The 26,229-nt window shown below is 35.9% G+C and overlaps 1 long non-coding RNA gene across 1 annotated transcript; it reads right to left on the reverse strand.

The window, feature by feature from the left end:
* Positions 1-913: 913 nt before the first annotated feature.
* Positions 914-13,034, reverse strand: LOC146994386 (uncharacterized). Its single transcript, XR_015043869.1, has 2 exons — positions 12,895-13,034; positions 914-1,410 (listed from the first exon to the last, which is right to left on the reverse strand). It is a non-coding gene; the product is annotated as an uncharacterized LOC146994386 (long non-coding RNA).
* Between the last annotated feature and the right edge of the window lie 13,195 nt (positions 13,035-26,229).

Genomic DNA, 26,229 nt, shown 5'->3' on the forward strand with positions numbered 1-26,229 from the left:
ATAACTATTTCAGATTATTATAATTTATATAAAAATTGCTAAACGTAACTGAATGGATGCCTGCATCGCTATTTCGCTACCGACTCATCGCTAAAGCATAATTTCATCTCGTTGGTTGTTCAAACGTAATTTTCTATAATGAATGGGGCCTTTTCTTTGAAAATGTTCTCGGTAAAGTGCAGAATCGCTCACTTATTTGTTTGCCGCTTTTTACAAGGGTAAAAACAATTGGATTTTTGTCAATATTCATTTACTATTTAAGTGAAAATAGGTCGATGTGTACATAAAGTCAAGGGTGTGCGCAGTGCCATTTTTGTGCAATTCTAGGATTTTTTTTTAAGTGAAAATAGGTGGATGGGCACATAAATACAGAGTATGTGAGATTCTTAAAAAAGCGTCAAGCAGTGGGTGATTCTGCACTTTACCCAAACAAAATTCTATTGCCGAGTTTTCGTCATGGACAATTCCCAAATTGTTAAATCCATAGGATATCAAAAAAGGATTTAAAATCAAAAAGGATTTAAAAATTAAACTAGTACATATTTCAATGGAGTCTTAAGAAATATAGAACTATACAAACTTGTGCAATCTGAAACCAGCGTGTAGCTACATTTGGCGCACTGTTAAATGGGCGCGTTTGCTAGATTTGGCGCTTTTGCGCGTACATTTTCGCTGCAATTTTTTTAGGGTCCTCGAAACCGAATAGTACCAAAATTATTTATTCATATTAAAAGATGATTTATTCATATTATATTAGATTCATATCAAATATTATTTATTCCAACAATACCTTGAAAGAAATTATACTCTGCGTTATTAATTATTAATGGAAGTCTATGCTGAACTCGCTGTTTCTTCTCTATGGAATAAAAAAAAGACTCGTACATGACCCAAGTTAAAACTACAAGATATGTTTTATGGGAATTTAATGAGATATTCTAAAAACAATACATTTCAAAATAACGCTAATTACGATTCACTTACGGAGAGCGTTTTATATTTCATTCTTTAGAATACAAAGCAATAAAAAGGAATCTCATTTCCAAATATTAAAATCTTAAAACTACAAAATTTATAGTTGGTCACATTTAAAATGTTGTCTGTTTCAAAAGATGAGACCCGATGCGTTTCTAAGGACTTTCCATGTGGAATCCTCCATTGACGTTGTAAATAATTGGTAGAGCTGCGCTTAGTATGTTGATACGTCGTTTCTTGAGGACATAGTAGATATCCATGATCAGCGTGAAGAGAAGGAGGAAGACAAAGATACAAAAAACTATGACGTAGCTAGATTTAGAAGACGATTTCTCTGTAAAGTATATCAAAGAACCGATGATAAGGAACCAGGTAGTGACGATGTTGAGTCCAACACAAATCCATTTCGTACGTTCATCCATGACACCGAGTAATCTGTAACACATAAAATGAAGTGTGAGTAAGATAAAGTTGCATTATGATTCCCCCCCTTTGGTTTGTTTGATTACCCTACATTATGTTTGATTAACGGAAAACCTTTTTAAGATACGCAGTTGTATGCTATCATACTTATTAATATCCAAAATCCTGTTTAAACATATTTTATGAAATATATTTAAAGTGTATTTAAAACTAAATCACTGGAATACGCTTCCGGACTGTTATGACCCCAACAAAGCGATCTAGAGAAAAGGTTTGCAATGTGTGTATTAAGTTGAAACCAGAATAAAAATGCAATATGAGAAACAGTTCATTCTTAGCTGATCGCAGTGGAAAATGTGTAGCTTGTATTTATTTTTAAAATAAATTATTTTTCTATGTACATTTTTGAATTATCAAAAGAAAGTACATAATTTTTCTTAGATCACTCTGAATGTCAGGGGAGAGCGAATTATTTCATAATTCAAAATGTGCCAAAGAAATTTAGGGCACGACTTGCCCTAATATCCTAACATGAAACTACATGGGGATATTACCCGATTTCGATTTATCAAGAAAGGGAATGAAAATAATTTTAAAGTGATTCGAGAAAAAATCAATGGTACTTTTCCGTCATGCCGGCGCAAGCGATAAAGTCGCCAATAATGGTACAACCGATTCCAAACGGAATATTCTCGCTGGTAACCTTTTACGCCTCATTTTAGAAACAAGTCGCAGCTTTTTCTTATCAGATTTATTGTTTCTTTCAATACTGGCATATAATTACATAGGATTTTTATCAGATAGTACAGTTTTATGTCTAAGGCCATTTTCGGTAATTAAGTCAATTAGGATGCAATCACAGCGCTTACCCGAAGCCGAAAATATAGAAAAGGTCTCCAACTTGCTTTATTTGCCGCGATTAACCTGCGAAATCGCAGGTTGTGTTCCGGCTATCGAACTTTGGTGCTTCTAGGAGCGCTGCAGGTAAGGAAATCCCGAACGTAGTTCTCGTGGAGACAGGATAGCAGATGCAGGGGATGTGACCAATGTCACGTGATGAGCGATAAGACATCTGGTTGGCGATGAGGTATCCAGGCATCGTAGCGCTGTAAATCTGAAGTTTTACAGTAGTTATACATAAAATAGTACTAAATCAGTTCATAAAAGGTGTGTGTTGCAGTCATAAATGCAGAAAATAAAATACGATTCCAAAAAGTATAATAGTATATACAGGAAAAATATAAGTAATATCTTGTGGGCGTGGCTGTGTGTGTCACATGATCATCCGGCTAAGATTTCTAAACATCATTATTTACAAGTCAAATAAGTTTTTCACTACATACTTAAAAACACAAATTATGTTGGAAAATCCTGGTTTCCACTGAGTAGAAAAGCGGCATATGGACGGAGGTGCCTGTCCTCGTGTAAAATTTCATAGTGAAATAGGTTGAAAATGTCCATATGTTGGCACTCCTTAGCGGCGTCATAAAATGCCTTTTTATTTCTTCTTAAATATTCCACTATTGTATCCATTTTTAAATCTTCATGGAGATGTTTGTTCTTCACATACGGGTGTGCATTTGTGATAATTCTTAAAAATTGGTTTTGCACAACTTGTAATTTTTGGATTTCACCCTTCGTAGCGGTAGTCCATGCTGGCGAAGCGTACGTCATGATGGGTCGGATTGTGGCTAGATAAATAAGTCGTTTCTTGTCTAACGAAAGTTTTGAATATTTCCCTATCATAGGATATAAACATTTCATGACTTTAATCGCTTTATCCCTGATTTGTTGGATGTGATGCTGCCATGTGAGCTTGTCGTTGATGGTGATGCCCAGATATTTGGCTTGTTTCACGATAGGCACAGCCTCGTTAAAAAGATAAACACTTTGCCTGATCGGAACATTTTTCTTCCTTTTCCTTATGAGTAGGAGCTGCGATTTTTGAGCGTTAATTCGTATCTTCCAATATCCACACCATTGTTCTATGGAGGGAATAGTGTCTTGGAGTTTCCGAATAGCATGATTGATGTTAGCAGACTTCACTGCCAGGGCAGTGTCGTCTGCATAACAGGCTAGCATAGAATTATGAATTAAATGCAATCTCGGAAAGTCTGAAACGTAGAATAGATAGAGTATAGGGCCAGTCACAGAACCCTGTGGAACACCGCTAGTCATTATTTTAGTGCTGGATAATTCATTTTTTACCGAGACTCTGAATGTCCGATCCCTGATAAAAGAATGGATTAGCAGAATGAGTTCTCTGTCCAGTTGAAGGTCAATTAATTTAGCAATTAAGCCCTCATGCCAGACGCGGTCGAATGCTTTCGCCACGTCTAGCATGAGTATAGCAACATTAAGTTTGCAGTGCAGAGCTGCACCAGCGAATTCGGTTACTCGGACCAGTTGCTTCGTTGTTGAGAGGTGAGCACGGAACCCAAATTGTTCCGGCGGAAGATTCTGAAAATATGGTTTCAGTCTATTCAGGATAATTCTCTCAAAAATTTTGCTTAAGCCCGGCAGTAGACTAATAGGACGATATCCGTCTGGTCGGGTGTGATCTTTAGCCGGTTTAGGTAGTAAAATAATTTTAGCAATTTTCCAAGGTGTTGGAAAGTAAGAAAGAGCAAGACAAGCATTAAAAATACTTGTCAGGCTGCAGATGATGTTAGGCGGCAAATTTTTAATTGCTGTATTGCTGATTTCATCAATTCCTGGAGATTTCTTTTGTCTCAGGTGTTTGATAATATTAGTCGTTTCAGTAGGAGTGGCATATTTAATTGGAAGTCTGACTGAAGGGGCGTTGAGCCAATCCCTCACTCGTAGGAGGGTCTTTAATTCGAAATCAGAGTCATTTGGCCAATCATTTGGCGAGAACTGTTCTTGGAGGTGTGCTGCGAAGATTTCTGCCTTTTCCTGATTGGAGATGGCAATATTACCTCTGTCATAGAGGGGTCGATTACTTGTGAAGGAAGTTTTAAAATTTTTTATTAAAGACCAGAATGTACCTTCTCTAGAATCCAGATTTAACATTTTATCATCCCATAGTTCTTCTTTGAAGGTTTTAATGGCCTTCTGAATTTGCTTATTTTTACGATTTATTTCACGTTTAAGTGCCGGGTCCCACGTTAAATGATAACATTTCCTGAGTCTATTTCGCTCTCTCATAAGCTGTCGTATATTAAGGGGCAGTCTGAAAGCCTTATCACGATTAGTAATTTCAGTACTGGCTTCCATAATTGCACTTTGAATGCTTTCACTTAAGGCATTAATTACGGTGTTTATGCCTTGTTTGGTATTGAGATTTTGCAGTCGAGGAGGTGAGTTTTTCATGATATTGCTGAAGAGATTCCAATTCGTAATTCGCTTAGTAGAGAACTCAGAAGTTTTTGTCACTCCTAATGTTGCGATTACGGGGAGGTGGTCAGAGGACAATTCATGAAATACTTCCATTGCAACGGGGATAGTCGTTGTAGTGACTGCAATGTCTAGTATATCAGAAAATTCAATTCTGTTATGGAGCCGCGTGTATTCTGGTGGGGCATGTAGCGCCACCGGATGCTGTAAAATATATTCATGGAGAATTTTACCATTTAGGTTTGTTCGACGACAGTTCCAGTCTATATGCTTAGCATTAAAGTCCCCGGCAGCAAGGGTAGGTATGTCATCCGGTAGAATGCTATTTAGAAAATTATCACATAATCTATTCGTAGGAGGGTTATACACAGCACAAAAATTGATGTTATTAAACACAGGAAGAGTGACACACACAGTAGTTTGCTCACAATTAAAATTTCTTGAATCAGATATAAGACAAGATGCATAATTACGTTTCACATATATTGCCACACCACCCCCTCTGTGTGAAAGTCTATCACAGCGGTATGAATTATAATTTGCAATTCTCAGGCGTTGGCATGGTTTTGCATGAGTCTCTGATATGATTGCAATGTCAATATCATGCTCACTTAAAAAATGGTGCAGTTCAGTAATTTTGGTGGGTAGCCCGCAGGCATTCCATATCATTATTTGTACGGGAGTACACTTTTTCATGTAATTAGCCATTAACAGGGGCTGCAGGAGTATGATCTTGAGATACGTTTGATTTTGCCATCAGAGTAAATCCAGTTTCTTTTAGAACAGAGACAAGCATACGTAGCTCAGCTGCAACTTGTTTTGCTTCAGTTAGAAATTCAGGAGCGAAGCCGGTGTTTAAAGCTTGTGCATAAGTTTTATTATGCACTACCCGATCAGAGAACGTTTTCACAGCCGGAGTGGTTTTTGGTTTTGGAAAACGCACACATAATCTGTAGTTAGCTGTATGACCTATCTCATGACAATTGGCACATTTAGACGGAGTTGCCTTATCCTTGTCACAGTTAAATGATTCATGAGGTTCACCGCAACGAACACAACGTGGTTCGTGTTTGCAGTGCGATTGGGCGTGATGGAACCCTTGACAGCGATAACACTGCAGGGGTCCCTTACGGCCACGGTATCTCTCAACACTAATCTTCATTCCCAGCACAAATTTTAACTGGTGTATCTCCTTGTTTTTCTCCTTGCGGGTGAGAGTAACGAGAAACAGGGGAAGCTTAATAACTTCTCCGTTACGCCTGATAGTGAGTTGGTTGACCCACACGACGTCGAGTCCATGTTCTTTAAGATCCATCATAATTTCCTCAGGGTCCATGTATATAGAAAAGGTAAAGTCAAGGCTTAAATTCATCCATTCTAATGAGAATGCATTAGCGAAGTAAAGCACTGCAGTTTTACATAATTTCTGAGTAAGCTACTCGTACGAATTGAAATATTTGTTGCATTTAAACTTGTGTTCCAAATTAAGATTTAACTTGAAATTAATGTAGATAATTACTGAGAACATTAGATTTTTGTAGTTTACATGAGATGAGATCGCTTGGGGTCACGTGATAGGAACCGGCGAATCAGGATGTTGAACCATGAAAGCATAGTAAATTCTTAAATTAATGTCTTTTTACAAATTTATTGTCTTTATTTATTGGCTTTTTATAAAATTTTAAGCGATATTAAAATGTTTATGCCTTCAAAATAAAAAAATCTTAGAACTAACATTTTTTTAAATATTTTTTATGTGTATACTGTATGTTGTCGCCAATAAAGTCTGCTTGGCGAGATTTGCGCCGGCGAAACGGAAAAGTACCACATCAATTTATTGAATATTGAATATTTCAAACTCAATTAGATTTCGGAGAAAATTGAACATTAATTTGTAATACCTTACCTATATAGAAAATATTCCGTTAGTCTTCAATGAAAATTTAAAATTAGTGAAAGCTCGAGTAAAACCCAAGTTCTACTCTGCACATACCGCAAAAATTAAAGTCCACCGATTTCAATATTATAAGCAGTTTTGCTATTCGTGTATTGCTCAATATCGATAATTGTCTAGCGCTATGCGAATTTTAGGAAGAATCTGTTAATGACTTCGATTACTGTTTGGGTAATATAATTTATTTTCTTGATGCAAACGTCTAAAATGGCCAATTAATTTTACGAAAAAAAGCATACAAGTGTCAGTGTTATCGAAGACATCCCAAGGATAATTGCCCCTATCAAGATTTGGTTTGGTTTAATTTAGTTAAGGCCAAACACTCGTCTATCTGCCTAAGGGGAGGGATGAAACTGATTAGATACAATGATATGAATGAGAATCCTTTTAGTAAATTATATGCTTTATATTCAGAACAAGAGGACTTAAATTAACATTGGGAGAGTGAAATACTATCTCCGAGTGTGTAGCAAGCTGCTTCGAAAATTGAATTTGGGGTACATGGTTGTAGCGCGCCCAAAACATATTTAGCGATTTTAGATTTGGGCCAAGATCTCAGCTGTAATTTCGCCAAGTTCGTGAAGTGCGAATGTAAAAATAAACTATAATAACAGCAGTAATACTCGTATGTCTTTCCTAAGAATATTTTTAACAATTTTTATTATTATGTCATCGCATGCAATTTTTCCAATCAACTGCAGCACTTTCACACATGTTAAGCTGGTTACATAATTTCATGGACGTCGACTTTTTTTTGCCAAGAATACATAATTCTAATACCAGCAACGAACCATATGCTGGAACCGCTGAACTAAATTAGAATACAGAGGCCCTTTTTGTGCAATTTTTAACACATTGCATCTCTAAATGGTTTCATCTATGGGAAAGTTTCATGGTGTGGCCATTTTCGCATACTCATTTTTCAGGAAAAAGATTTTTTTGAAATCATGACATGCATCCATGTTATACTTGATAAATTAAAGCTCGTTGACGTCATATTCACAAAAAAGTAACACATATGCTTTTAAATAAACGACATGAATTCGAAAATCTCATCAGAAATAAATTTAAGAACGTGCGGCGAGAGCAAAAATGCAACACTGTGCTAATATATGAATGATTACGTGGCGACAGAGCTAGCTAGATTTTGGCGAAATCTCAGTCTGAAGAAACATTCGGAATAGAATCTTTTTTTGAGATTAAGTGACACAAATCCTTGTGATAGGTTATAACTGAAAGCGAAAGGTGAAATATTTTAATGTACGACTATTAAAAATTGGTTTTCAGAATAAATACATAATTAAAAGGTAAAATGTACAAGTAATAAACTAATCGCAATTGCGAGTCATTCTTTTTCTTATGAAAAAAATTAGCAATTATCTTCCTTTTCTTATGTAAAAACGTATTACTTTACGACTGTACTAAACTTTACGACTTTACGACTGTTTACTTTAAGTGACTGTACTAAAACGCGAGCACGTAAATTCCTGATGTTTAATTACACATGACAAATTTAAGAGTTTATTCCGTCACATTAATAAAAGCATGACTTGTCTAAATTGAGCTTCCTGAAAATGATAGTAAAATGTTTGAAACGGTGGATTCTGAAAAAAGGACCAAAGCAATCTAATTTTAACAAGATGTTTCTAGATACTTCTCTAATGTACTTATGAAAATTCTGAAAAAAGGACCAAAGCAATCTAATTTTAACAAGATGTTTCTAGATACTTCTCTAATGTACTTATGAAAATTCTGAAAAAAGGACCAAAGCAATCTAATTTTAACAAGATGTTTCTAGATACTTCTCTAATGTACTTATGAAAATTTATCAGACTATTTTTCTTTAACAGAATGCAATAATTGGTACTTTACGGAGATGTCATAGACCAATGGTGCCCAACCTTTGGCCTATCTCGAGCACATTTCCAAAACATCAACACTTTTGTTAAACATATTTGCAATCGTATGCGATACGTCTGAAATATTAATTTCGGCAAATGGGTTTAAGATGAATAATATTGATTGAACTTTATGGAAATCAGAGAAGCGGAGTTCAAAATTATTTTTCAGTACATTTAGGTTTTCCGAGTATTTCTATGTTTAAATTGCCTTGTGGTTATTAATATGGCTTGATAAATTCTGAAAATGGGTGAAAGTTTCCTCTTTCATCTGATTTATCCACAAATTTATCTTTATCTGAAAAGCAGTTACAGTCCCAGTCAATTGAAAAAGGTTTTATTTTCCCTGAAGATCTTCGTTCAGTTTAGCTGTTATGTACGTGAGAAAATACAGATCGGATAACCAATTATTATCGTCCAATTCTTTATAACTTTCGTTTCTGGATTCCAAAAACTGCTTTATTGGCGAAAGAAGTTCTACAAATCGTTGTACTTTTCCCCTGCTGAGTCATCTAACATCGGAATGAAGCAATAACATTCCATGTTTGTTATCAAGTTCATTAGCCAGCAATCTATTTTATAACGTCTTGCAAGATATCTCTTATGACTATAAATGCTTACCATATTTTAACAATTAAGAAATATAAAGGAATGGTTATTTTCAAAATACTTTTTTGTTCACAGTACTTAATCGTGATGGCTAACGCATACAAAACGATCGACGAGCACACTTGTTTTCGTAAGCACAAGGTTGGGCACCGCTGCCATAAACAGCACTTGGCGATTCTTTTTCTTTTATTCTGGAGTATTTGGTGTCGCCACTTTGGTTTTCTTCTTTCAGGGCTATAATTGCCTAATTATTGCTCTTGTAATCATTTTTTTATATTATGAGTTTTGTTTTAATTCAATGTCTTTAATGACTAGAAATTGGTCAAGAGATAAAAAAGATGAAATTCTGTTTTTCAAGAGATTCTTCACAAAGAAAGATTCTGTTCTAACCCCTACATAGTGAAATTGTGTAGTTACGAAGCCAAAATACCTGTACAGCTATCTTTTTCATAACGACAAGAAGCAGATATCCGAATACAAATGCAATTTTAAATCGCATTCCTCTCTTTACTACGACTCATTTACATGTGTTACAGGAGTTAGAGTCTATACGCTTCTGCAAACTAAAGCTTGCTTCATATGAATTCAAACTCAATGGTAAAGTATGTGCCATACCTTGTTATCTCGTCCTAACATTAAAATACATAAACGTTGCGAAATTGTGGAAATTATTGAATGCTTATTCGGTAAAAGAAAAAACTAAGTGTCGATCACCACGAGTTTTACGAGGATTGTTGTAAAATTAGGGAACACTTCCCCGGCACTGTTCCCAACTTTTCAGGTTCGTCCAAGTTTGAACCAAAAGCTTGTGGAATGAAACAGGGTAAAATACTCCAGTGGCATCGAAAATACGTCATATGGTACTGCTATTGTTCAAAAAATGCCTAAGAAGCTTGTGCTAGTAATAAAAAATCCTCGTTGCTAAGTTCGCCATTGCCATGTTCAAACGTTCAGCTTATCAAAGCTGCTTTTAATAAACTGATAGAGGGCAAAATGATCTGCATTAAAATCTCAATAGTTTACCTTTCCATGTAGAAATCATAAACTAAAACCTGCGGATAATACAGGAAAATTCCAAGAATTTGAAATACTGTTAGCATTTTTATTATTTCTTAGTGCAGAACAGTTTCACTGAAAATCAACAGCAGTAGTCCATCATGCTAAGCTCCTATTTTCATTTCCCTTTCAGTATAATCTCAAGGAATCTTACCTTTTAGATCGCAAGTTCTAAAAAGAAACACTTAAGTAGGACTATAAAAAGTTACTTTTCAGAGACATTCGGCGACCTAGTTTTCAATAACTGCGCAGGATTTCTTGAACAGACTATCGGTAAATTACTTCTTTATCGTATGCTCTTTGTATCTCTTTAAACAAATTGCAGGTTACTAATTTCTAAGTGTTCATTGGGCCGTTTGTATCTAACCTGAAAATCTATGAACATGTCTTAAAATTTACGTCCCAAAGCTCTGGAAAAACACTTCTTTTTCGTTTTTTTCCCCTGGACACCGCCTTAGTCTCTTCTCTAAGCGTAAGGTTTTATGCAGAAAAATTATATACAAGGAGTATTTTAAATTTACATATGAAACTTAATCTTTTATACCAGAATGTTACATACGTTGGTTAAGGTAATCCGTCGCCTAACATGAAAAATTATGTTTATGCCAATTCCTTCCTTGGTGAACAGTTTATTTTAAATATACTTTCCTTCACTATACTTTATAATATAGTGACTATAAACGTGTGCGCATATTTTACAGAATAATATACAGTTTAAGCTGCGTTATACTTTTAAATACAATTGTCCTTTTAGTATACATTTTATGATGACCATTAATTCCAAGTTGGTGAAATTTACCATATTTATTGGTTACTGAGGGCTTTAAGAAAATTATGAATACCGTGTTTTAATAGAAATGGAGACTGAAGACACATAATGAAAAGGAAATTTGCTCGGAAATTCACGAATTTAGTTTTTCGCTGCAATTAACATCAGAGTGAAATAATTTACGAGTTATGCGAGATTTATAGAAAATAAAACATTGTATGATTCATTGTAAAACGATGATTCTTAATTACAGATGAAGGCTATCGGTTGAGCATACTTAATTATCACTAATAACATCTTGGTATGAAATAAGTTAAATGAAATGGGGAGCGATAGGAAATTTTATATTCCTCAGTTACACTAAAATTTACTTAAATAAACATTTATCAAAGTAGAAATGACCACATCAAGTAGTGTAATATAGCACGTGCTACAGGTATAAATCCATCGATTTCTCTTAGTGCAAGGACTAAATCTTTAAAATTGTACTGTGTTATAACAAAATAAACATTAGTAACCTTAAAGTTAATTTTGAAGATACGTTTTTTGAAAGAAAACGAGGGCCTTCGTGGAAACGCCAAGGCAAAATAGTTTCTAGTCCCGTTACACATGATGAAAACCAACTATGCTGACCAATGGAGGGTAATAATTTTAAATAAAAATAATTTTAATTTCGCTATCAAATTAGGCATTTAACATACAAATATAATTTGCTCAACGAGAGTAAATATTCTTAAAGTAATCGTAAGAGTCTTATCGTAGTTTTATTTCATTTAAAATCAGAAATGTTTTGATGTTTTGCAATGAAAATTTTGATGTTTTGAAAACTGAGAAAGTATACGAGGACTACCTAACAAGAAGGATGCCTTCATGTGCTATTTCGTTTTATAAATGCCAAGTAATTAAATATTTTTCTCATGCAATACCTTGCACATTATGTAAATTTCCATATTAACCATTTTCCCTTAGCATATAATATGCAGAACATGTGTTGCTTCTTAACAGCGCTTCCTTTGCCCCTCTAAGCCATACCTATTATGCTGGCATAATGATCCGAGAGATAAATACCGCATTTTGTGTAGTACCAAAACTTCACTAATTATACAATAGAAACAAGGAACCTTTATGCATTTTACTTCAATGCTTCGAGAAACGAAACAAATTCGCTTACAAAAACCGAAAGAAGTGTTGAGTGTCTTACTTCTCTGGGATTAAGTGCGAGCAAGTAAGTGTTAATATTTAGATGCTATAAAATTACAGAAATAAAAGGGCGAAATTTGCCAAAATATTCCCAAATTGAAAATTAACGAAGAATTTCAAAATATTAACAGAAATGCTTAGAAATAGGTAAACAAAATATTTAGGCTTTACTAAAATGAAAGACTAAAATAACCAACAGACTAATTTGAATAAGGGAATTAAAATTCTAATTAATTATTTTAAGCAGTAATATGTTTCACAGATAACGAGATTTATTATCTTGTTTCTTAAAATCTATCCGAAGTTGTGGTAGTTAACGTTAATTAATAACGTAGGAGGACAACTAGCTGGATTAATACTAGCTGGTTAACATTAATACTAGCATTACTATTACTCAGTTACATACTAAGTAATAATTCTAATACAATATATTATAATCAAATTAGATTTAAGCCGTTCATATGGCCAGTCTGGGTTTAAGACCGACAAACTCTTCTCTGCAAGAAAACAGCTAACTTAGAGACTTTAACGTAATAATATCCCAGGTTTCCAAAAATGGCAATTTATGAGAATAAATTGGTGAATTTCACATGTAAAACATACAAAACGAAATAATTACAGAAACATTAAAAGAATAAAAACAAGTACTTAACCTCTGGTACGTCTGCACAGTGAGCAGGTTTCTTAAATCCTACTACAGAGTTGGTAGACAAACTAGCAATTCACAGGTGTTGGTATTTCACAAGAAGGAAAGCTCGAAGCAATGACGTCACAAATGAAGCTTAGAAATCACAGAGGACGTCCGCAAATGAGCTTGAAATAATTAAAAAAATATCACGGTATGTTTTTATCTTAAAACCACCTTTTATTGTAATATTTTTAAATCAGAATTTCCGAAGATTAGTTTACGTATTGAATATATTTTTCATGTCGCATGCTGATTGATTCCCGTATTCATTATTTCTGTATTATTTGCTAAATAAGGTATTTATGTATCAGTTATTTTCTGCATTAGTAAACGAGTATAAATGGAGACATCTTAAAATTCTAGTTTAGATATCGATAGTTAAGACTTACATAAAAATTGGGATATTTTGTTATTTGCTAGCTTACCATTTCGTTTACTGTTCTGTTTACGCAAAAAGTCTGGATTAAGAACAAAATACCGTCTGGATTAAGAACAAAATACCCAACTGAAATACAGTGTTGAATAACGTAAAAGGTTTTTGAGATGTATACAGGTTGGTTATACATGACCTAAATTAAATTTATATTACTATTTATGGAATGATTGTTTTCATCAGATACTTTTTAGAACACCAAAGTTTATGTATGCTTATGAAAAACGGGTTGTTCAGCGCCTTCTGGTTTGCAGATCTGTTGTGGGACATTTCAAAATTTTCTTTCTTATGCACGTCCAATAGCTTTTTAAGGTATGACCTCAAGGAATAACTGTAAGAAACAACATAGTATTTTAATTGATCTACAGCTAAACTGGGTTCATACACAGCTCTGCAACGTTTTCCTTGTTCGCCACTTAATTTCCTAACTTTTCCATAATCCTCAATTACAAGAATTTCTTTTGCAATATCGGAACAAGGTTTGTACATCTTTTTACTTTGTCCTAGTTTCTGATAATAAATAGACATTTTTAGTTGCAGTAATTTAAGTAAGACTTGCTTCATCAAGAATCCTGATAAACGCGGTGCATACAAAATTCTACAACGACGGATGTGTGTCAAACTATTGCTCTGATTTCTGGGTTCACGTTAGAAACAGCAGAAACAATATATATCTAATTCGGACTGCCATTCGAACTCTTAGATAGCTTAACTTCTTTGGACTTTTTAAGAAATGTAAATAAATTTATTACTGTTTCATAAAATATGTTACGTTTTGGGCTTTGACTTATCTCACTTGTCTGACAGCAACATCAGAACAAGTCCACGAAATTCATCGTGGCAAACAGTGCAAGATTGCGTCTGTCGTTAGCAGGAGCGTTGAGCACCATACAGTGTGACAGTACGACTTCGCTCAGCTTCGTCCCCAATTTTGCTGAAGAGCACCTTATGAGCTTTTTCATAGTCCTATAATCAGCTAACCTTTACACAAGGTTATTTTAATTTTACACTTTGCATTTCGCATTTTAATCAGATGAGTGTCTGCTATGTGTGTCACCACATCCTCGATATGCATGACTCCAGTCTTCTGTTATCTCTTATATTTTCTTCTTCCTCATAATGGGCTGCCTTGCGCCATAAGAAAACGATCTTGTCTCTTTGCATTGCTCATCATGTCAGCTCTATACTACTTTTCAACTTTCTAATGTCTGTTAAGGTTAAGTGGTCTTAGTGGCAACACATATGCTTAGCTTGTTACGGCCGCCAGTGAGCCTTATAAAGCGTCTCCATTAATATATCAACATATTAAAGTGTATTTGACCCCACATTAGACCATATAAGGATTTCCATTAACGCATCAACGTATTACTGAATTTTCGGATTGGCTTGGGCTGGAGCTAGATTCAGACTTGTAGAGACTGCAAATTGTGCAAAATAAAAAGTATAACTGGGAATTGCGACAGGTACCCCCTTACTTGGGTTTAGTTTGATTTATTTGATTATGTCACAGCACGCTAGGGTTATTTTCCTAAAGGAAGAGGGCCCTTTGTGGAGGATTTTCTAAGGAAAACTGGATCATATCCATATTAAATATGGGAAAAACAAAGGAACCACACATGCAACTGGATCGTTCGCCTGCATTTACCTCTCAACCGTTCATAGCCCATCTAATTCCTTGTTAAAAATAGCTACAAAGCTACTAAGGTTTCAAGCACCAGATGATTATATATGCCCTTCTTCGTTGAAACGACATATTTTTCACTTAAGGCCAATAATGCTCATGAAATAATTCCTCCAATGCCCTCAAATCTATAATCATACACAAGAATAAATTCTTTGTGCCATTTTCATCGCGATTATAATTTTGTCACTTCAGCTACTGTGGACATTGTATAATTCTTAAACGTAATTTATACATATTTTGTTCCTATGTTGTAGCATTTTGCATATGTTACTGTACATGGTTTCTAAACTTGTTTCAAACTTTATAAATTGAATATTTTGTACATGTCATCTTTTTTATTTGTATCAGTAAATTATTTTGATTTGCATTATTTTTATTTTTAGTTAATTAGGTCGCCCTCTGAGTAATACTTTCTAGGAGTTTGCATTTCCAACGTTCGTTGCAAGCTCTGCGTTTGTAACGTAGATAGTTTGACTAGTTGCACTAATTTCTTAATCTCGTATTTCCTACTAAATATGCGAAGACATAAGGCAAAGATTATTCCTCAACTTTTTCCCCTCACTTTTCTAAGTGTAATTTATTTTTTAGACAGATTTAATACTTTATAATTCGCCCACAGAAACAACTAAATGACCCTTGATCTAGTCAGGCCTATTAAAGGAATAAATGGAGATAACTGGAAAATCCTGATTATTAATTAGCAGATGCTAGTTCCCAAACGAGTATCAAGGACAGATTTCTCCGTAATGTATTATCAATGGCGTTTTTAGGAGCTTATAAACGGCTAAAACTTTGGATAAAGTAAGTAGCTTTATTAATATATCAATGTGCCAATGTTTTAATGAATATTTTGAAACTACTGTAAAAATAAAGCGATTTATTATAACTTTCAGATATGCACTTTAATGTTAACAAGAGTAAAACCAAAATAAATATAATAATGTACTAAAAATAATGCGCCTACATTATTTTCAGAACTCAAAGATAAAAAAATAAATTACATCATAATTCAAGCTGAAATAATAATAAACAGCAATAATCTTTAGTCAACTCTGCGTAAGTTATAACAGAAATTAACCAGAGCCATATCAATATTTAGTTCTAGAAATCTTATCAAAATATCTGCGATGACAGTAGGAGAGCAATGCTAATCCACCCTGCGAGAAAGTTTGAGAAACCAGAATGACATCCTGATAGATTTGGCTTGTCATGGTTCAAATTTGAACATGCAGGTCAGATCTGGAACCCAGAATAATTCCACTCCAAACGAGCACTCCTGCACCATCGTAACGGTGTCGTTCAATGATATTTTCTTGGTGGTAACGGGTACCTGGAGCTCTCCATATGAACGTCCGGCGAGAATCAGACTGCAAGCTAAACCTGGACTCTTCGGAAAACATCACAGAAGCCCACTGTTGCGGTGTCCACAATGCATGCTCTCTACTCCAGGCTAGCGCCCACGAGCGGCCGAGCGGTAAAGTCGCTGAACACTGGTAGTTCGGTCCGAGGTTCGAATCCCGCGAAAGGGCTGTCTGCATGGGTGTTTTCGTGGTTTTCCCCATGTGTAACGTATATACTAGCCAGTTTCCCTTAGAAAGTCCTCCACGAAAGGCATCCCTCCCCTTAGGCAGATAGCCCTAGTGTGCTTTGCCATAATTAAATACACCACACAACACCACTACTCCAGGCTAACCGAAGGCGACAGTGAGTTGCAATAAGTGGAACGTATCTGACAGGTCTACGAGCATATAGACCAATCAGCCCTAAACGTCTGTACACCGTCTGCCTTGAAATTGTCGTACCAGTGGCTGAAGAGAGCTGACGAGACAGGTCTGAGGCTGTGCTCCGCCTGTTTCTTTTGGCAGTAACTGCCAAATACCGGCCCTCATTCGGCGTTGTAACTCTGGGGCTACCTGTGCTGTAACGTCTACTCACATTACCATCATCTTGGAATCGTTGCTAAAACCTGGAGATGACCCTCTGGGCAATTCCAAGTTCGTCTGATACTTCCAGTTGGGTACGCCCACACTCCAGACGGCCGATAATTCTACCACGTAAAAATCATCCAAATGCGTCGTTTGTGTTATAACTATGTGGGTAGCGCACTGAAATGCTTATTAAGCGCCTACAATCAATTTTACTTCTTTGCCTGTATTCCTTATATATCACTCTCTTACACTCTCGTCATTGTGATGTACTATCGGTGTCATCTGGTTACTTCCTGAAATTTGCATATGATTCTTGAAGGTGTGTGTAGTGATTTTACAGGTGATATATTTATTTTAGAGTTCGATTTCCGCGTGACTCCGAATTATCCTTAATTTATGGACATGAGTGTATTTGAAACCATCACGTACTACCAATCTTATTTAATTTTACTTTATTTTTACACAAAATTAAGTTCATAAATTTTGTGCTTAGAGTTTTTACCGTTTTACCAAAGTAAAGATGTTTGTACAAGAATTACGCGTGAAAAAAATGCGCGAAATGCAGTAAAAAGTGCTTTAATGATATATATAAAATCCTATTTGGAAGAAACTGGGGCTTTCATAATCTCATCATTATACAACGTATCGCATTTAATAATTAAAAAGCGTTCTGTGATACAAACGCCATAGGTTTCATTGTTAAAGTAATCCAGATCGTCCCTACTCATTCCTGCCGACGTGTCGGTGACGCGCGCACCGCCCACTAAGTTGTCTATCTCTTATAAGGCCCATGGATACAAACGCCATGTGTTTCAGTGTTAAAGTCATGGACATTATAGACTAACGCAGTGGGCGGGGCGCGCGTCACCGACATGTCAGCAAGAAGAGACGATCTGGATTACTTTAACAATGAAACCTATGGCGTTTGTATCACATAACGCTTTTTAATTATTAAATGCGATACGTTGTATAATGATGAGATTATGAAAGCCACAGCTTCTTCCAAATAGGATTTTATATATATCATTAAAGCACTTTTTACTGCATTTCGCGCATTTTTTTCACGCGTAATTCTTGTACAAACATCTTTACTTTGATAAAACGGTAAAAACTCTAAGCACAAAATTTTTGAACTTAACTTTGTGTTTAAAATAAAGTAAGATTAAATAAGATTCGTAGTAAGTGATGGTTTCAAATAAATAAGGAAAAATTAAACAAGATCTGATATTTTTTTTAAAAAAATTAATGAACATTTTCCGGCACTGATTTTCAAAACTATAATAGCATTACAAAACGATCATTTATTTGATTATATCATCATTAAATTATTAACATTAAAGTGGATTAGTTATTTTAGTAATTTATAAAATGCGGAGCATAAAATTTTCTGAGTGTAATGAAGGAAAAAACAAAAAGATAAAATAAAATCTAGCAGCATCAAGATTTTATATTACGCTCAAAAGGAACCTTTTTTTAAAGTTTTCTGTGTTACCTATATTTATTGAATAGCATGTCGTTCGCCCGTAAACCACATACATTTGAAAACAGCATATCTTCAGAATTACCACACTGGAGATAAAACTGTTATTTTCCGTACAGTGCTCGCTCTGAACTCGTTGAGTTTGTTAATCAAAAATTCGTTAACGTTTTACAAAATATGAAATAGATTAAAAGAAATTCGAAATTCGGCCGTCCAGATGCCGATGTTCGGGTGGAGGTTTACATTATTAAAAATTTGATGGCTCTAGATACTGTCGTTTTTGTCACATTGCGAGAAACGTACATGTATTCATGCAGATTCTTCATTATTTAATTTCTTTACATATAATACAGGGCAATGATATTTGGTAACCACAATTTGCAAGGAAACACGGACATTTACAGTAAAACAGCGCAAAATGTCGCTTCGAAACTAACAGCCTTTCTAGGCTACCGCTCCTTTGGGCTAATAAATTAAATTAACAGTAAATAAAAAAAAAATCTAACACAGAACTAAAAATAAATTTAAAAAATAATGACTATAAAATACAAGGAAAATTAATTATTATGGTTAAATACAATTTTAATATTAGAATTAAATGTATAAAAATTTTTAAGGAATCAAAAGTCTTTGTCACTATGATGTATTATGAAATATAATTGAAAAAAATTCCTTTATAGAAATTGTGCTACAATATTCATCTATAATTTTAAAAGAGCAGTACAATTTAGAGTTTTAAACGAAACTTTCAAAAATGCGTTTTTAAATATCTTAGTATTTTTTACTTATTTACACCAATAAAAAGCATAAAAATTGCAAGAGAAAAATTGCTCGTTTGAAATTTTCAATAAGTTTAGATTTAAAATATTATTTTTTAAAGGAAGTAGTTACAAATCTATTTACAGCATAGGAAAAGCTAAAATAAATCCAGTCCTGAAAGCATGCAAGAGCTTCATAATTATTTGGAACGTTTATTTATTATTGATAAATATGCTAAATTTTTAAAAATTAATCTCAATTTCAAAAATAAAAATGTGGAGAAATTCTAATATGTGAAATGAGGCGCTACAACCAGCTTTTTCTTGACAATTATACACGCTGCAATAGGCAACCAATGTTAAATTTCTGCAAGCCGTCCCTACATCTCCGGATGTGATCAAGTTGACAGCCGGCAACACCTCAGACAAGGGAGAAAACCCGTTTGGGTTAGTCTATTTCTTATAAGGTCCATGTACTAGGCGAAGTGAGGTAAAACGCCAGCTCGTTTCAAGTGCAGCTGGTTTGAAAGTGTGTTTTTTGATTTTATATGCGTAGATCTGAAAGGCCTAAAAGGCAACGAATTGTTACAGTGAAATAATGTCTACATTTCCGATTTCATGTCCATGTAAAAGAATGTTTTAGAAAGTGATTAAAAAAGGAAAATAATCGAAACGTGTGTTTGAATGGCCTTCAAAAAAGAGTTTGAGTATTTTCTTTGTGTAAAGTACACACACACACACAAAAAAAAAAAAAAAAAAAAAAAAAGAGTTCTCAGATTTATCTTTTCATAATCTTTTCATAATAATAATAAAAGTGATATTCTTAATTAACTTATATTTGATGGCAAAAGGATATTAAACAAGGGGAGGGGGAGTGGTAGGATGGTCCTCCTCCCCATGGAAAAGTCCATGGAAAAGAAAACAATTTACTTTAATGTCTGATCATAATTACATTTGAGGTATGTTAACTTTCATGTGTTTAACTGCACTTTATTTTGTGCTTAAGTAAATATATAATAACTGGATTTGATTTTTAGTCACATTTGTTGCGAGTTTTAAAATATCAACATAAAACTTACATATTTCTATCATTGTTTATTCGAATTAAGTTTTTTCGAAACATAAGTAATATTTATAACATGCAAAATTTTAGAATCATAATAGTAGAATAAGTAAAGTATAATCAAATTATAGTTTGGAGTATACAGTTACTGTTTTGTGTTCACAATACTTTTCATACTATTATGCATTAATTACAGGATGGAATTACATAATGTAGAAATTATAGCAATTACATAATGTAGAAATAAAATGAAATGGCGAGAAAAGGAAAGGAAAGAGGGCGTGAAGTATCTGCGATCTTTTACTACTACCAGGATCAAAATTGTGTGCGGTTAGAGCACGCCAATCTGTCTAAGCCACAACTACTAAGGGCATGCTTTCCCCTTTTTTTGGCTTCACTTTGACTGCGTGGAGGGCATCTCCATGAGTTCTAACCTCCTTGAGCAGAATGGTACCCGAGACAAATAATTGTCTTGTTATATTCAAAATTTAAAAACGATTAATCTGTCGTATTTAAAAATTATGCATTTCTTTTTAATAAAAATATTTTTATTTAGAAAGAGAGCATGAAATTTCAAGTTATCCCATTTTTCTTTTTTCATACACAGGTATAACCGTCAGCTACTTGATTCTAATTGTAATTCCTGCTTGCATCTAGATATACGCTATTTTTAATTTTACTTATTAGAGTTATCTCTTTTAATTTAAGGGTAATTTAGAGCACATGTTTCACTTTTAAATTATTTATATAGAATGACGTATCCCCAGAACATAAACTATTTCAGCGCAAAATTTTCATCATATTAATATCAGTTGTCCTGTGCAATAAAATAATTTGAAGCCACTATTAAATGTGTAATTAAGAAATTAACAAATGATCTAAAATTATTCAATACATAAGAAAAAAAGTATTTCTAAAAGAGATTTGGTTTTAGGTACGGAAGATATTTTTCTTTTTTATTTAAGTTAATATGAAATTCTTTTTTAGGAAATATTAAAAAATACAATTTTAAATAATACAGATTTAGAGCTCTGAAGAGTAAACGCAAACACAACACCACAGATAGTCAAAACAATACCAAGTATTTCAATATCACCGGCAACATACACTGGTGGGCAAAAAGTAAGGACGAAGTCGAAAAATTAGCATATCAGCTGAACGAACAAGGAACAAGGAAGTGCAATTTACGGAGTTCATAGGCAATTACGCCTTTACCTCCACATCTTCAAAGGAAATTACATCATCCGAAAGAGGGGATTGTCAAATAGGGTAAAATTTTGATAAGCCGAATGACTTGGAGTAAGTGCCTTCACACTGAGTCAAAAAAAGGCAAAAAACTCAGAAGGTCTTAATTTTGCGCTGAAAAAGGGCCAGAATAATTTAGACAGGGGCAGCCATAAAAATTTTGACTAGAAAAATAAAAGGTGATGTTTCCTTGAACCTTGATAATCATTTTCTTTGCATACATCAGATGAAGAATACGCAGGGGAATTCCGATGCGCGTTCTTCGAGGTGGGAGGGAGGGGGGAACCTGTTTAACGGTCGAAAAAGTAGTTCTGCCAGTGATCAGCTGGGTGGGAGAAGTTTCATTTTTGACCGCTATTCAATGCGGTTTTTAAAGGCCAAAAAGTACGTTGTTAAGCGCCTAAGTAAGTTCCTTTTTAAAGGAAGAGTGAAGCTATAATTTAACAATCTTTTTCAGTTTTATTTCATTTGATAGGTTAAAGTATTTTAAATCAGTCCTATTTGACTGTGATGTTTCTTATTAAAGAAACGTTAAAGGAGGTTCCTCGAGTTAATGCCGTGTACATTAAAGAACTTTAGAGGCGGGGGGGTTAAGGAACGAGAGTTACGTATAACGCAAGATCGATATTTGGGGCCTTAGGAATATCATTTACATAAAGGTTAAAGATTCCAGGTAGTTATTCACGTGGCTATCAGTGTGCTCATATCTAGCCCGTTTAAATGGCAGAGCTGAATATTCCCTGTTAAGAACCGCTCTGGGTCTTTTTCGGGAAGAAGCAACAGCAGGATCGTATACGGGTAGCATATGAAGCACAGGATTTGCAACACGTTGAATATTTTTGAAAAATGTTTCCGAAAGTCGCTGTATATAGCGATTAATGGGCATAATTTTGAGGTCGTTATGAATCTTTTCGTTCCGTACAAACCACGGAGCTTTTAGAATTTGCCGAAGCATTTTAGATTGAAAAATTTGGACATGTTTTCTGTTAGTCAGTGCACATGGGCCCCATACGGGACACGCATTCGTAAGAACCGGCCTAATCATTGATTTGTAGAGCAAGATTTTGTTATCAGTTGACAGGTCGCTATGACTAGCTAAAAGAGGGCGTAGGGCGGTTTTGACGGCTGTCGCACCCGCTATGATTTTGCGGATGTGAGGCTGCCAAGTTAATTTTGAGTCTAGTAAAACACCTAGATATTTGTATAAAGAGACCCAGGGAATGGGTTCACCGAAAAGCATTAAATTAGGTAAACTTGGGATGTTTCTTCGGATGAACAAAGTGGCAGCACATTTTGCGACATTAATTTTGATTTTTTACAGACCGAGCCAGAGTTCTAAGGTCGAAAGGTAACTCTGCAATTGTGAGATTACCTGGAGGGTGTTGGAGTGTTGTGAAATGATGGCTGTATCGTCTGCGTATAACGCAAGATCGATATTTAGGGCCTTAGGAATATCATTTACATAAAGGTTAAAGATTGCAGGGGCGAGGAGGCTACCTTGAGCCACCCCAGCATAGATTGGGCGGGGAGAGGAGAATTCGTGGTTAACTCGCACGCGGAAACTGCGTCCGGTCAAGTACGAGTTAATAATTTTAATGAGATGGGCCGAAAAACCAAGCCGCATGAAATTGTAAATAATCCCGTCATGCCAAGTCCTGTCAAAGGCTTTGGCAACGTCCAGATAGAGAATTCCAGTTTTCTCTCGCTTACGAAAGCCTTCATGAATGAATTCCACTACACGGAGTAACTGGTGTACCGTGGAGTGTTTAGGTCGGAAGCCGAATTGTTCCGGGATTAGTAAATTTTGATCCCGACAGAATTCATTCTGGCGATTAAGTAAGACAAATTCATAGATCTTAGAGAGAGAAGATAACAGACTGATGGGTCTGTAATTGAAGGGTAAGTTTAAATTTTGTCCCGGTTTTGTAATGGGGACGACTGCTGCAATTTTCCAGCAGTCGGGGAAATAGCTTCTCCTGAGCATTAAATTTATGAGTACCGTGATCCATACGATAAACATAGGGGGAAGTTTTTGATCATGCGATTCGAAATAGAATCTATGCCAGGTGCCTTGTCAGGTTTCAATTTATCTATGAAAACCATGACTTCAGTAGGGTCCGTTGGCCTGAGTTCAGTTGTGATAGGTTGTGTTAAAAAATCTGTAACCCGTGCTTGTATGCGCCCCTGTGTAACCGGGCGGTTACAGTAGGAGTCGTGGTTTGTTGTGAATTGAGTTGCAAGGCTGTCAGCTATGACATTCGCCTTTTCTGAGTCAGTGTAGGCCATCTGTGCGCTATCGGCCGTTTGAAGGGGCGGAATGTATGTTTTATGTTTGCGTAATCGGACGGCTGCGCGCCAAATCGATTTGTCTTCAGTCGTTAGGGACTCAATGTATGTTTTCCACTCCGCTTGTTTTAATAAGCGGGTTTCGGTCCTTATCTCGTTCTGTATCTTGCGAAATTGGGCACGGATATTGGGATCTCGTGACCTTTGCCAAATTCTTCGCAAGTAATTTCGCTGCTTAATTTTGAATTTAGTCTCAGGTGGGAGCCTAGCACCTGGGTGTTTACGTGGTTTTGAAGCCGCAGCTCTCGCTTCTTTCAGTAGAGACTCCAGACTTTTGATATGCCTGTCAAAGTCCGAATTGCTGGAAATTTTGATGGGAGGGAGTGAAGTTTTTTCCAAAATAAATCTAAAGTCGTCCCAATTTGTTGAGACTTGCTCCTCTAATTTTGAGTATCGATTTTGAATATCTAGGGTTATCAAAACAGGGTAGTGATCAGAGTCCAATTCCTGAATCACTTTTATCTCATGCCGAAAAAATATATTATAAAAGGCAGCCAGAACAAGAACTGCAGGGGACCCTCTAACAGGGTAAAATTCGGGAGGGTAGGAGCTATGATCTGTACATGGTTACTCTGGCACCATGAATTTAGACTAATACCATACCTGTTCCTATTAGAACAAAACCATGCGGTATGGCGTGAATTTAGATCACCAGCAATTATTAGGTGATTTGAAATATTCAAAAGTTTATCAAAATCACTGACAGGAAAAGCTGGCCTTCCACGTGCTGTAGACAGTGGAGGTAGGTAAGCTGAGACTATTGTCAGCGGGGAGGAATTTTGAAGGAAAATTTTGATGATTGTCGCTTCCAAAAAATTTAAATCAGGGGACGGTATCATGTGGTGCTTTAACGAACGCTTCACATAGATACAAGTGCCACCACAGGGATTTCTGCCCTGTGACACCCTGTCAGTACAATAAATGTCATAATTCCCAATTTTGGGAGTATTCCCTGGGGTAAGGTGAGCCTCTTGGACTAAAAACACGTCAATATCGTGCTCTACTACAAAATCACGAACTTCGTGAATTTTCGATGTTAATCCATTGGCATTCCACGTGCAAATGGTCAGTTCACTGGTGGTATTTGAACTGTTATTCATACAATTGAATTTTAAGCCGTTATTAGAGGTTCATCACTGAAAAACAGAAGACATGGGTCTAAAAAAGCCTAATTAGGTTGAAAGCTCAACATAGCTTTCATAAATATAAAATGCCCTCATTAAAGCATCTGCTTGCATGAGTTTAGGCATTGCTTTTTTGAAGGCAAGGAGCAGAATATGCTTGTCTACCGCTGGGTCGCGAGAGATTTCAATTAAGCATTTTAGTGTAGATGAAAAGACATCGTCGGAATCATTGCTACACTCTGCTGTGGCTGACACTGCTGGGGCTGCAGGGGCTTCTGCAACCGGCAGCCTTGGATTCGTGGATTTGAATCCGTGCTCGGTGGTGTTCTTCACCATCTGTGCATAAGATGGTGAACTGACGTTGCTTGGGGGAGCAGGCATGGGAAGTCTTGTCTCAGCAGTTGCTGTTCGCTTAGAAGAACCCTGCGGGGGGCTGTCTGAGCAGCTGTCCTAGTCTTAGGCGCGGAATTTTTACCACGAGCCCGTTTGTTACCTGGGTAGCGGGGACAAGATTTATAAGAAGCAGGATGGTCTCCACCGCAGTTGCAGCAAGTGGCAGGTACATCTAATCCTTTGGTACACTCACGTGCCCAATGGGGTCCAGAGCATCTGACACAACGGATTGGAAGGGTGCAGAATTCCGAAGAATGGAAAAAGCCCTGGCACCGAAAGCACTGAGTAGGGCCCTTGCGGCCGCGGTAACGCTCAATGCTGATCTCTGTGCCCCACATGTCAGTGACGGCAAACAGATGATCGAGGAAGGGGTGTGGGATGACTTGCAAATAAACAAGTGGCATTGGGTGCCTGGAGCCAGGCTGAGTAAGCCGAACGATGCGATACACTTTAAATCCCATCGCCTCAACTTCCTCTTTGATGTCCCCGACGTCTGTTTCAACAGGGAGGCCTCTGATGACAATTTTGACTGGCCGGTTCTGCTTGAGATCAAAAGTTTTGAACTGGATGCCGGCTTGCTTCATCCAGCGGGTGACCTCCCTGAACTCCAGCTCTGTTTGAACAAAAATTTTTAGATAGGGTCCAGTCAGGATGCTCCGTAAATTAGGGGCAATTTCTCTCATGAAAGACACTTGTGTCTTCCAATTCTTGCGGCTTTTGAGATGTATTGCCGGAATCTCAGACTGCGATGGGGGGGATACGTTCCGTGCCTGCTCGGAATTAACTCCCTCAGTAGTACTTTCAGTAGCCATTTCTGCGTCATTGGTTTGATCGCTGATTAAAGAA

Source organism: Stegodyphus dumicola, chromosome 11 (assembly GCF_044657685.1).
Source record: "Stegodyphus dumicola isolate Sdum_Otavi_A_Nest chromosome 11, ASM4465768v1".
Lineage (NCBI taxonomy): Eukaryota > Metazoa > Arthropoda > Arachnida > Araneae > Eresidae > Stegodyphus > Stegodyphus dumicola.